The sequence below is a fragment of the Pezoporus flaviventris genome, unplaced genomic scaffold, assembly GCF_033815535.1.
Source record: "Pezoporus flaviventris isolate CSIRO_AGI_PZ_B2104156 unplaced genomic scaffold, CSIRO_AGI_Pfla_v1 ptg000007l, whole genome shotgun sequence".
NCBI classification, from domain to species: Eukaryota; Metazoa; Chordata; class Aves; order Psittaciformes; family Psittacidae; genus Pezoporus; species Pezoporus flaviventris.
In genome coordinates, this window is record NW_026892555.1 from 3,114,640 (window position 1) to 3,124,607 (window position 9,968).

Below are 9,968 nucleotides of genomic sequence, written 5' to 3' on the forward strand. Positions count from 1 at the left end.
TATAGCTTGAGTTTGCTGCAGTTCCTATCTCACACAACTCCTGGGAGTTCTTAAACCCAAAGGATCAGTCCCTTTGAAGGTGGAAGATATAAAGTGAGGAAAAAGGAGTCCAATGGGCAAGTACTGGCCCATGACATGAGCGCCTAGTCCTTGCCTTCCAGTCAGGAGGGGTGTTAAGCTGGATAACACTGCATACTGAAAAGATACATCTGGCATTCCCTAAATACAACCCCTACCCATGGAAAATTAGAGTATCCTGCTCCAGATTCCCTAACAGGGAAGAGACCAGGAGAGTCATGTTGAGGTATCGGGACACTCAATCTCAGAGGATGAGTCTGTGTGTTAGTTCAGCGTTCACAACTGGGGTCAAGATCTACTTTCCATATCAAAACCACTGTCTCCCTCTACCTGTGCCACTGCCCTCCAGCCCAGAGCCTATGCAAGCTCCAAACTCCAAAAGTGTCTTATGCCAAGGAGGGGTCCATCTGGGGATGGAAGATCTGACCCCCCCAGGAGCTGCACAAGGTCTGTGACTTGAACCAACTGATGAGGTAATATTCCTAAGGGCATGTCAAATACCACTAAATGCCCCTGTTTGGGAAAGTGGAGCCTGACCATGCCTGACCATATCCTATACATCCAAACCCAGCATCTCTGTTTGATTTGTGGGGTCAGCTCATGGCAATTGGTTGTTGGGCAGTTCTTCCTTCCCTTAGTGTCCATAGCAAAACTCCCACTGATCTCAGAGTAGAGGGCCAGAAATCACAGCTCTCAGTGGTACAAAATGCACAGACAAGTGATGAGGGAAACCACAGAAAACATCTTACCCAAAGCTCCCCAAAGCCACTGTCAAGGCTTCCTTCTCCTCAAGCACATGAACCCCCATCCACAAATGAAACTGTCAGGGACATTGCACTTGACACCAGATATTCCCCCTCCAAATACCTTCAGCCGTGAAAAGCACGGTTGGCTCCAGCCTGGAAAGACAAGATGCTCTGAGAAGAGCTCTTTCCCCGCTAGCTGTGATCAGACAGAGCTGCTTAATCATTTTGCAAGGGTGCTAGGCCAGCTGCCAACCTGCCCGTGGGGAAGCCATCCAAACCTGACTCATCCTCCAGCCATTCAGATTGTTCCCTTTAGTACTCTGGAAAAGGTTATCAGTTTTCTTTCTTCAGGCCAAAGCAGGATTGATGGATGGAGGGAGAGGCAACATGCACCACACTTGGCCTCCTTCAGAGATGAGGACTTTATCCGTGGAAGGTAGGTAAGAGACTGGCTTTGGGACTGATTTGGGACTGGTCAGTAGCTTGCCTTCCACAGAAATCTGTTTTCCATATGTGAAATGATGGGATTTGCACTCCTCCGCTTTATCTACAGCAGATGACCTCATGTTAGTCAATCACCCCAATTGTACTGGACAGGGAACCCATAAGGAGCAAAGCAAGTGATGAGTGAAGCACTTGGTATGCTGCCCTTGCAGCAGCGTTCTGCAGTAAATGCATTGGCCAGAGAACAAAACCCAGTCAAAGAAACATAAGGTCCAATGCAAGCACAGCCTGAAGCTGGGAACATCACTCTCTGCTCTCCACAGACATTCCCATATCCCCAGGATCATGATGTTTTCTAGACTCTATCTCTGCTGAACCACCAAAGGCAAGCAAGGAGATGATAAGCATCAAGCCACAGGTAGTAACTGCCTCCTTCCATTCTCCCTTTGGAGTAAGCAGGTCCTCATCTGCACACTCAGGTGAGTAGGATCTCCTTCAGTGGTCATGCAGCCATGCCAGTGTGTGCTCTGCTAATGTTAGGGCTGGTAAATAACTATAGGTATCCATAGGAGGGAGAGGGAAGAGCAACAGGGATACCTGTAAAGGAGCAGGGTGAGCTGGTTCTGCTGCAAACACATCCAGTACCACTGGGCTCCATGCTTGGTTATCCCTCTGACTCTTTGACTGAGTCCACATCTGCCCTTGCAGGTACCCCAGGGAAGGTTGTACCTCAATCCCTCCTGTCTTTTGTCCCTGTTCAATAGATGATCCAGCAGCTGGTCAGATTCTGTCTATCCAGCACTTGGTCTTTCTAGCCTGGTTGCAAGTGAAGGTCTCCAGATATTTTCCTTTCTCTGAAAAGCTTCCACCTTGCTCTGTTGCATGCACTTCATCCTGCCCAGCACTGGCAGAAGATGCCTGACAATTCCCATGTATCCTGTCCACTGCAAACTAGGAGACTCTTCAGCATAACAACATGAACTGCACAACAAAAAGACATTGCTTGTAGTCTCTGCCCTTCAGGTCAGTTTAGACAGATGCCACATGGATATGGTTCTACCTCTGTAATAGCAAGCTATTTTATGCTAGTCTATCCACATCCCCACACACAATGCCCATCTCATAGATGAGAGATGCATCTCTTCACATCGTCATGTCTCAAGGAGCTGCTGTGAAGGGGACCTGCCCGTTTGCTTGCCAGATGCATTTACTAAACTATCACAGGAAGGGGTCACAGATGCAGTTACAGCACTTTTAAGACCAAAGGAGATTTAGGAGTCCTTTTGACTAAGAAGTAATGAACTGAAAGTAAGAACAAAGCAGATCAGAACATCACTTGCAAATACAGACTCTTTCCAAATATTGTGTCAGAATAGTCCTAATTACATCAAAGACATAAAAAGCAATATATAATCTAAATGGGAGGGCATGCGTATGTCATCGTGTCCCACCCAAAGTGGTCAGAAGTAACCTTGGAAGGCCTCAGAACCAGAGGCTATTTCCCATAACAGCACATAATGGCAGGACAACACGCATTTGTTTGTCAGTGCTTGACATGGCTTTGACTCAGGTTTGCGCTGGCAGCCAAAGACAAGCAACATCAGTTCCCTGTTGATTTGTGGTCCACGCAATTAAAACTGAGGTTCCTTCCAACCTGTATTCTATGATTCAAGGAGTTGCTGAGATCTATTTCTTCCCCCCATTTCTACATCCACTATCCTTTGCCAACCACTCCCAAAGCCAAATCAGGAGGAACAAAGGAACAAATCAATAACAGGCCTGTAATCACAAATCAATAAGAAAAGGAACAAATCAATAACAGGCCTGTAATCACAAATCAATAAGAAAAGGAACAAATCAATAACAGGCCTGTAATCACTTCCAGGAATGAAATGAGTACCTGCTTCTAGTAACCTCCTAAAGGATAAGACCTTGGCCTCATTGCTGAAGCACACAGAATGGCTTCGTAGAGTGCAAATTAACAAGCTATAAAATATACCAAGGAACAACCTATTCCTTAAATGTTTCACTGCTTCTTTTTGTGTTAATACATCTTCTTGATGGGCTTGAGGCTGAAGGCAATTTGATGGATAACACTCGCTATGTAAGTAGGTCCCAAGAAGGGAGCTTGGCACTTTCTCTTTAGGCTGTATCAGCCAAGCTTACACAATGCAGCCCCTCCAACAGGCTGGTACAGATGGTGATGTTAGAGACCAAGTGCACACCCAAAAAGAGCTCAGAAGGGTGGTGACTCATGCGAGTGAGTCCTTACCAACAATGGACTCAGCGTAGCATTGAGGTCATCTCCAACCAATGCTAAGTCCAGCAAGGACCAGTCCAGCTTCACCCACCATGACCTTCCTAGCACACATGAGCTCCCACGCTCCTTTTGTGCAAAAAGGCTCTTTGGGGAACTGGTCCAGACTGGGATTAAGGAATGTTTCATTTTTTCAAGACCCTTTCACATCACTTCTCTGAGTCAGTTCCCAGGAAGCGACTCCAGCATTTGCCTGGTGCAGACAGAATCATAGAATAATAGATTCAACTGGGTTGGAAAAGACCTTTAAGCTCGTCTGTTCCCCAGCACTGCCAAGGCCACCACTAACCCATGGCAATGAGGGCCTCATCCACACCGTGAACACTTGCAGGGATGGTGACTCCAGCACTGCCCTGGGCAGCCTGTTCCAATGCCTGAGCACCCTTTGGGGAAGGAATTGTTCATCTCCACCTAAACCTCCCCTGCTGCAGCTTGAGGCCATTTCCTCTTGTCCTATTGTTTGATACTTGGGAGAAGAGACGGACACCACCTCACTACAACCTGCTTTCAGGCAGTTGTAGGGAGTGATAACGTCCCCCTGAGCAAAAGATTAAATCCTTCGATTCCATCATTAATGTCCAAATTGTTGCTCATCAACAAAGTAAGATTCGATAGGAGTCTACCTAACACCAGCAGTCTGGCTTAAGCCTAATAACGCCCTGGCTATGCCTCCATTGGCTGTATTACTTTACATAAAACAAGCCTGTTATTTTCTTTCCAAATATCTCAGCTCATTCCAGCCACAAATCTTAGAGTTCAGTACACCCTTAGAGCAAACTGGCCAAGAGACAGCGAGGACACACTTAACAGAACAGGACAGGCAGTGCTTGAATTAGTGAAGCTGGAAATTAAAGGGAATCACTATTTTTTTCCCCCTACCTTTTTCTGCTCTGGGATAGATAAATCCCTCTAATGTCAAATTTCACATATTACCATGGTCAGTGCTGGTTTCATACCCACATATGAAATGCTGTCTACTTGTCTAACTCACTTCAAGTAGCCAAGGTGCATCACGTAGATGGCCAACTTTGCATCAAACTGGTGTTCCCATGGCGCACAGCTTATGGTAACTCTTGTCAAGGTTGGGAACAGCTCTGCACACCAGCCCAGACAGTGCTGGCATTGCTGCTGTGCTGCAGGGCACCCATCCTATTGCACTGCAAGGACAGGAGCAGGTAGTTCCCTCAAGATCCCAACCATGGAGTCATAGGATCATAGAATCATTTGGGTTGGAAAGAACCTTAAGATCATCCAGTTCCAACCCCCAGCCATGGGCAGGGACACCTCACACTAGACCAGGTCACACAAGGCTCTGTCCAACCTGGCCTTGAACACTGCCAACTCCATCAAAGGTTAAACCATAGAAATTCCCAAGTATCAGACGATCTGCCATGTGCAAATCAGACATTTCTGTCCTTCTCTGGCCAACTGAACTAGGACCTACATGAGTTGTCCTGTTGACTAATGGAAAGTTAGACCTTAAGGGCTCTGAAGGTTGGGCCACTGAGCCTTGAAATCACTGCGCTCTGCCAGTTTGTCTGAGACACTTTGGGCAGTACAGGACATTGTTGTTGAGGTTTTATTTTCAGTCTTAATTTTAGCCCTAATGGAAGCTCAAGACGATGGAAGAAATGTAGGGAGGGCATTTGAAATGGGCATGGAATTTTACACAGGACAGAGCGCCCAGAAATAGCTCCAAAACAGACTGCTTTAAAAGCTTTAAAATAACAGATTTTATTGGTGTTAGAAGGGTGATTTCTCAGGGCTCTATTTACTGTGGCAAGCCTAGAAGGGAGGGAATGCATATTCCTACACAACAGAAAGCTGGAGACACGCCGTTACACAGCACATGAGACCAGGCTACTCCACCATATACGCTGCTTATGTAGTGGCACTGCAGTCCTGTATGTTCATATAGCAAAATGCTGTTGTAGATACAGATTAAAGAGTACTGGAGCTATGCCCAGATCATAGAAAAGATGCAGATTGGTTGCAGCTTCCTTCTTCAGTAAGAAAGGGAAAAAAATATGCAGGTAACTGCTGCCATGTGTTCATTTTGTTAATATATTCCTTGTATATATTCCTTATATATAAATAATTCCTTGTATATATTAGTCTGACACCTAAACTTCTGCAAAATGGGAAAGGAAGGAAAGGAAAAGCTCTCAGCAAAGTCAGCTCAACCTGAATTCCCACATCCTCACCCTGAACCCCCTTTCACAGAGGTCTATGAGCAGCACAGCAAGGAAAGCACAGCCTCTGAATGCAACCTTCAGCTGAGGTGAATGTGCACCAGGAGGAATAATAACCCCTGGCAGAGCTCCAAATGAACCATTATGTCTTTATGGGCCATTGTTTCCCTCATTGATGGATAAGCTCTCATTCACAAAAAGCTGCTTTTGTGAGGCAAGAGGAAAAAACACATTTGAAAGCACAGGAGGTAGTTAGGGCATTATGGGAGCTTTGTGTGTTCCCAGATGTTATTTACCCTGCATGGCCAGCATAGAAATGTCTTCATGGACAAATCCACTCACTACTTCACTCCCTCATTCCTGCAAACTCTGCTGTGGAGTTCTCCCTACAAGGTTAATGTTTGGGGCAGCATTGCAGCTAAAGGATCTCCACCAGTTTCTCTTGCCTTAGTCCCACCAACACACACCCCACATCACACAGATAAGGCATTGCTCAAGGATTTAAATGAAGGTGAAAGAGTCTGAAATCTGACCCGTTTCATCCCTCAACTGATCAATTGGCCAAGTGACAAAGCCAATGGCCACTCAGCTTGGGAGAGGGTGCTTGGGTTCAGTGTGGTTGGTGGCACACAAACACTGGAGTTGCCTGTGAGACATCAGAGTTGTCCTTCAGCACCCAGTTAAGGCACGTGGGAGTCCAGGCAACTAAATAGCAAGCAGAGGCCAAGTTAGCAGAACCTAATTGCAGAACCACAGAAAACAAAGTCAGAGGACCATGAGTGGGATTCATTGATGGGCAGTCAGAGGGTGCACTGTTTTGTCAATTAAAACCCACAGAATGGAGCCATAGACAGATGTTCCTTTCTTTAACAACCTCAGTGGTTTAGAGGCTTCATGTACAGGACAGGGTGCTGGGCTGTCTTATCTAGACTGGTTTTGCAAAGAAGGGTTGGAGCAGATGATCCTTGAGGTCCCTTCCAACCTGTGATACAATGCTCATAAGGGTTCTGGAGTGGTGTGTCCTCCCGTGGTGGGTGAGAGGGATTCTGTTGGCAACATGAAGTGCTGAGCCCTTGTTGGGCTCTACCTCTGCATGTTCACTTTTGGAGACTCCTCTGCTGTTTGTGGAGTGCTGTCTGCTCTCACTCTCCCCAGGATGCCTTGGATGTTCGTATCTTCAAAGCACAGAGCCATTCTCCTGCAGCCTACACGTGCCACCTTTGCTCCCAGCACTCAGAACTGCAAGGCATACTTCATTCCACCCTAGAAAGCTCCTCAGATATGTGCCAAGTTAAAATCTACACTGTCCCAGATGCTTTGTGCTCCTCTACACAGTGTGGACTTGGAAAGCCAGCGCTCATCAGCTCATCGAAGTACCTCAAAAGGCTCCCCAGCAGCTTGAAGCCTTACAAGTGTGACGCTGCCTGCATTCCTGCACTGGAAGAATGGGGAAGCTGGGAAAAGGTACCTCTCATTCAGGGCCAAGAGCTGCTGAACACACACCAGGACATCCTAAAGGAAAGGAGCAGCCAAGTCTACCCTGCAGGAGGGAGATGGTAACCTGTTTCCCCCCTTGCAGATCTCCATTTAAAGTCCTTCTTGCGCACCAGGGTGTTCAAATCCATCACCTGACTCAGTTTCCAAGTTAAAATATCCAGGGATGAGGCCTTCATACTCACGTCTATAGAAGATCTTTCAGTTTCCACTAGGACTCCCTGTACAGACAGGGCACATTATTGTGCAGCTACATAGCCAGGGTAATGGAAGATATTCCGTGGCTGTCTCCATGAATATAAGAAGAATATACTTCTCCAGAGTTAACAGAGCAAGGAGTGCAATACAGGTCTCCGCTAAGAGCTTTCTATCTATGAGGCGTGACAAAGAGACCCCAAATCTCAGCCATCCTTGGGTGTTACCACCATCAAAGACTGCTTTGGCTTTTAACTCAAATTGAGAGGTCTATATACATGGCTTTTAAGTCCCTTCAGTCAGGTATAGTCTGTGTAGCGGTTAGAAGACCTCATTCCCCAGACATCTCTAGAGCCCTACTCAGGACATGCCACTATTCCCTTTCAATCCAACACCTTCATTACCACAAGACCCCTTTGAACAACCCTTCACACCCTCCAAAAGACTGGAAAAGTCCCTGCCAGATAAATGAAGAGTTGACATCCTTGCTACCTGGGAGGTTATCGCTAAAACTGGCCTCCTGCCCAGGAATGATGGCTTATGAGCACTGCTCCACTGTGATGGTTTCTTCACAACTACTTGGTTTTCCTTCTCGTGTTCAGGAGGTCCTTTTGTAGTGAAAATCTATAAATAGTGTGATAGGTCAGGAGGAGAAATGCAAAAGGGCCAGTGCTGGGTCATTTAACGTATAGACAAATACGTGTTCTCTTCATGTGCCATGTAAACCTCAACTGCTCGAGTTTATCATTCACTGCCAACAATGCTATTACAGCAGCTTGAGATTTCAAAGACAGTTTTATTCCTGTTTCTGACTGACCTTTGGATGGATTTTTCAACTCGGAAAAAAGGAAAAAAAAAATATACTTTATGTGCTCTGAAAAGGAGCTCAGCTTTAACACATTTCTAAGTATAGACACGGTGATTTACGAGGACCTCTTTTTCTGGTTTTTATAAGACTCTGTCTTTCTTCAGCCATGAACAATGTATTGGTTCTGACAAGAACATTGGGAATCTTTGAGACTTCAGCATTATTTATGATGGAGAGAGTGGGATCCAATGGCCAAGAAGCAGGACTTATTACTTGGCTCTGCCATGAATGTGCTGAACAAACTAAAAGCTTTCCCTTCCTGAGTCTCTTTTTCTCTGCAGTGATGCTACACTCAGGTCAAAAAGCTATTTTCTTACTACTGGTTTTCAGTAGAGCCCAATCATTGCGGTGGTACCAGATAATGCTTCCTTGTGACTAATCCCTGCTCCCTGTAAGGTTTTAGTACCAGCTTCCAAGGGTCAACCAGCCCAATTGCATCAATGTCACCAGGTGGTAGGGGCTGTTTATGAGTGCCGGTGCCAGGATTCATACATAATAACCTCAGTGCTTGAGAGTAAATCACTGTCAGCTAAGAGGTTACAACGAACGCTTTGCTTCAAGGTATCATACAGATGGTCTAATAAGGGATGACAGAGCAGTTGTGTTAAGAGCTGGACAAATGCATCATAGGAAGGTGATCCATGGCTCAGAGAGAGCACAGATTTCATTGTGGTTGTGCAACAGCACTGGGGCAAGCTCTGTATTTGCCCTTACCTGGCGATCTAAGATCAGAGTGGTCAAGCATTTACATCACACTACCCAAGGGAATAAACACAGCACAAAACTATCAGCATTTAGGACACGAAAGCCTTACGTTTGAATTCCTGGAAGTTGTTTGGCCATGCAAAGAAAGCTGGCTTTGCTCCCAACCAAGAAAGAAGCCCTAAACACCGGTGTGATTAATCTGCTCTGAATGATTTGACGTTAGCCATGGGACTCACAGGTTCCACTTTCTGACAGTGTTTTCCAAATCCTTCACAAGCATCAGCCCTTTACACACTCCAAAAACATGTCCATGCACTGTGGATGCACAGGGATGGAGGATGGATGTGCACACCATGCAGCAAAAAAAAAACAGGATAAAATCAAAGCTTTAACCTGAGAGAGCAAGATCTCAACAGGAGTTCCTTCAACCTTACAGGTGTCTAGGGAGAGGTGAGTTATTGAGGCCCTTGGATCTAAATACTAAATGCTGTGACCTTTAAGCCTGTAAAAGGCTGATTTGTATGCATAGACAGGCATATTTGTGTGCACTTATCTACAACTGCATGGCCCATGTAGCTCATTCACAAAAGGTCAGGGAAGGGCTTGTGCTCATAGTCAGGGTGCTGGTACAGGTGGAAAGCAGATGTCTGTGCAGATAGAATCAAAAACTCACAGAATAGTTTGGGTTGGAAAAGACCTTAAGATCATCCAGTTCCAGCCCCCTGCCATGGGCAGGGACACCTCACACTAAACCATGCTACCCAAGGCTCTGTCCAACCTGGCCTTGAACACTACCAGGGATGGAGCATTCACAACTTCCTTGGGCAACCCATTCCAGTGCCTCACCACCCTCACAGAAAAGAACTTCTTCCTTATATCCAATCTAAACTTCCCCTGTTTCAGTTTGAACCCGTTACCCCTTGTCCTAT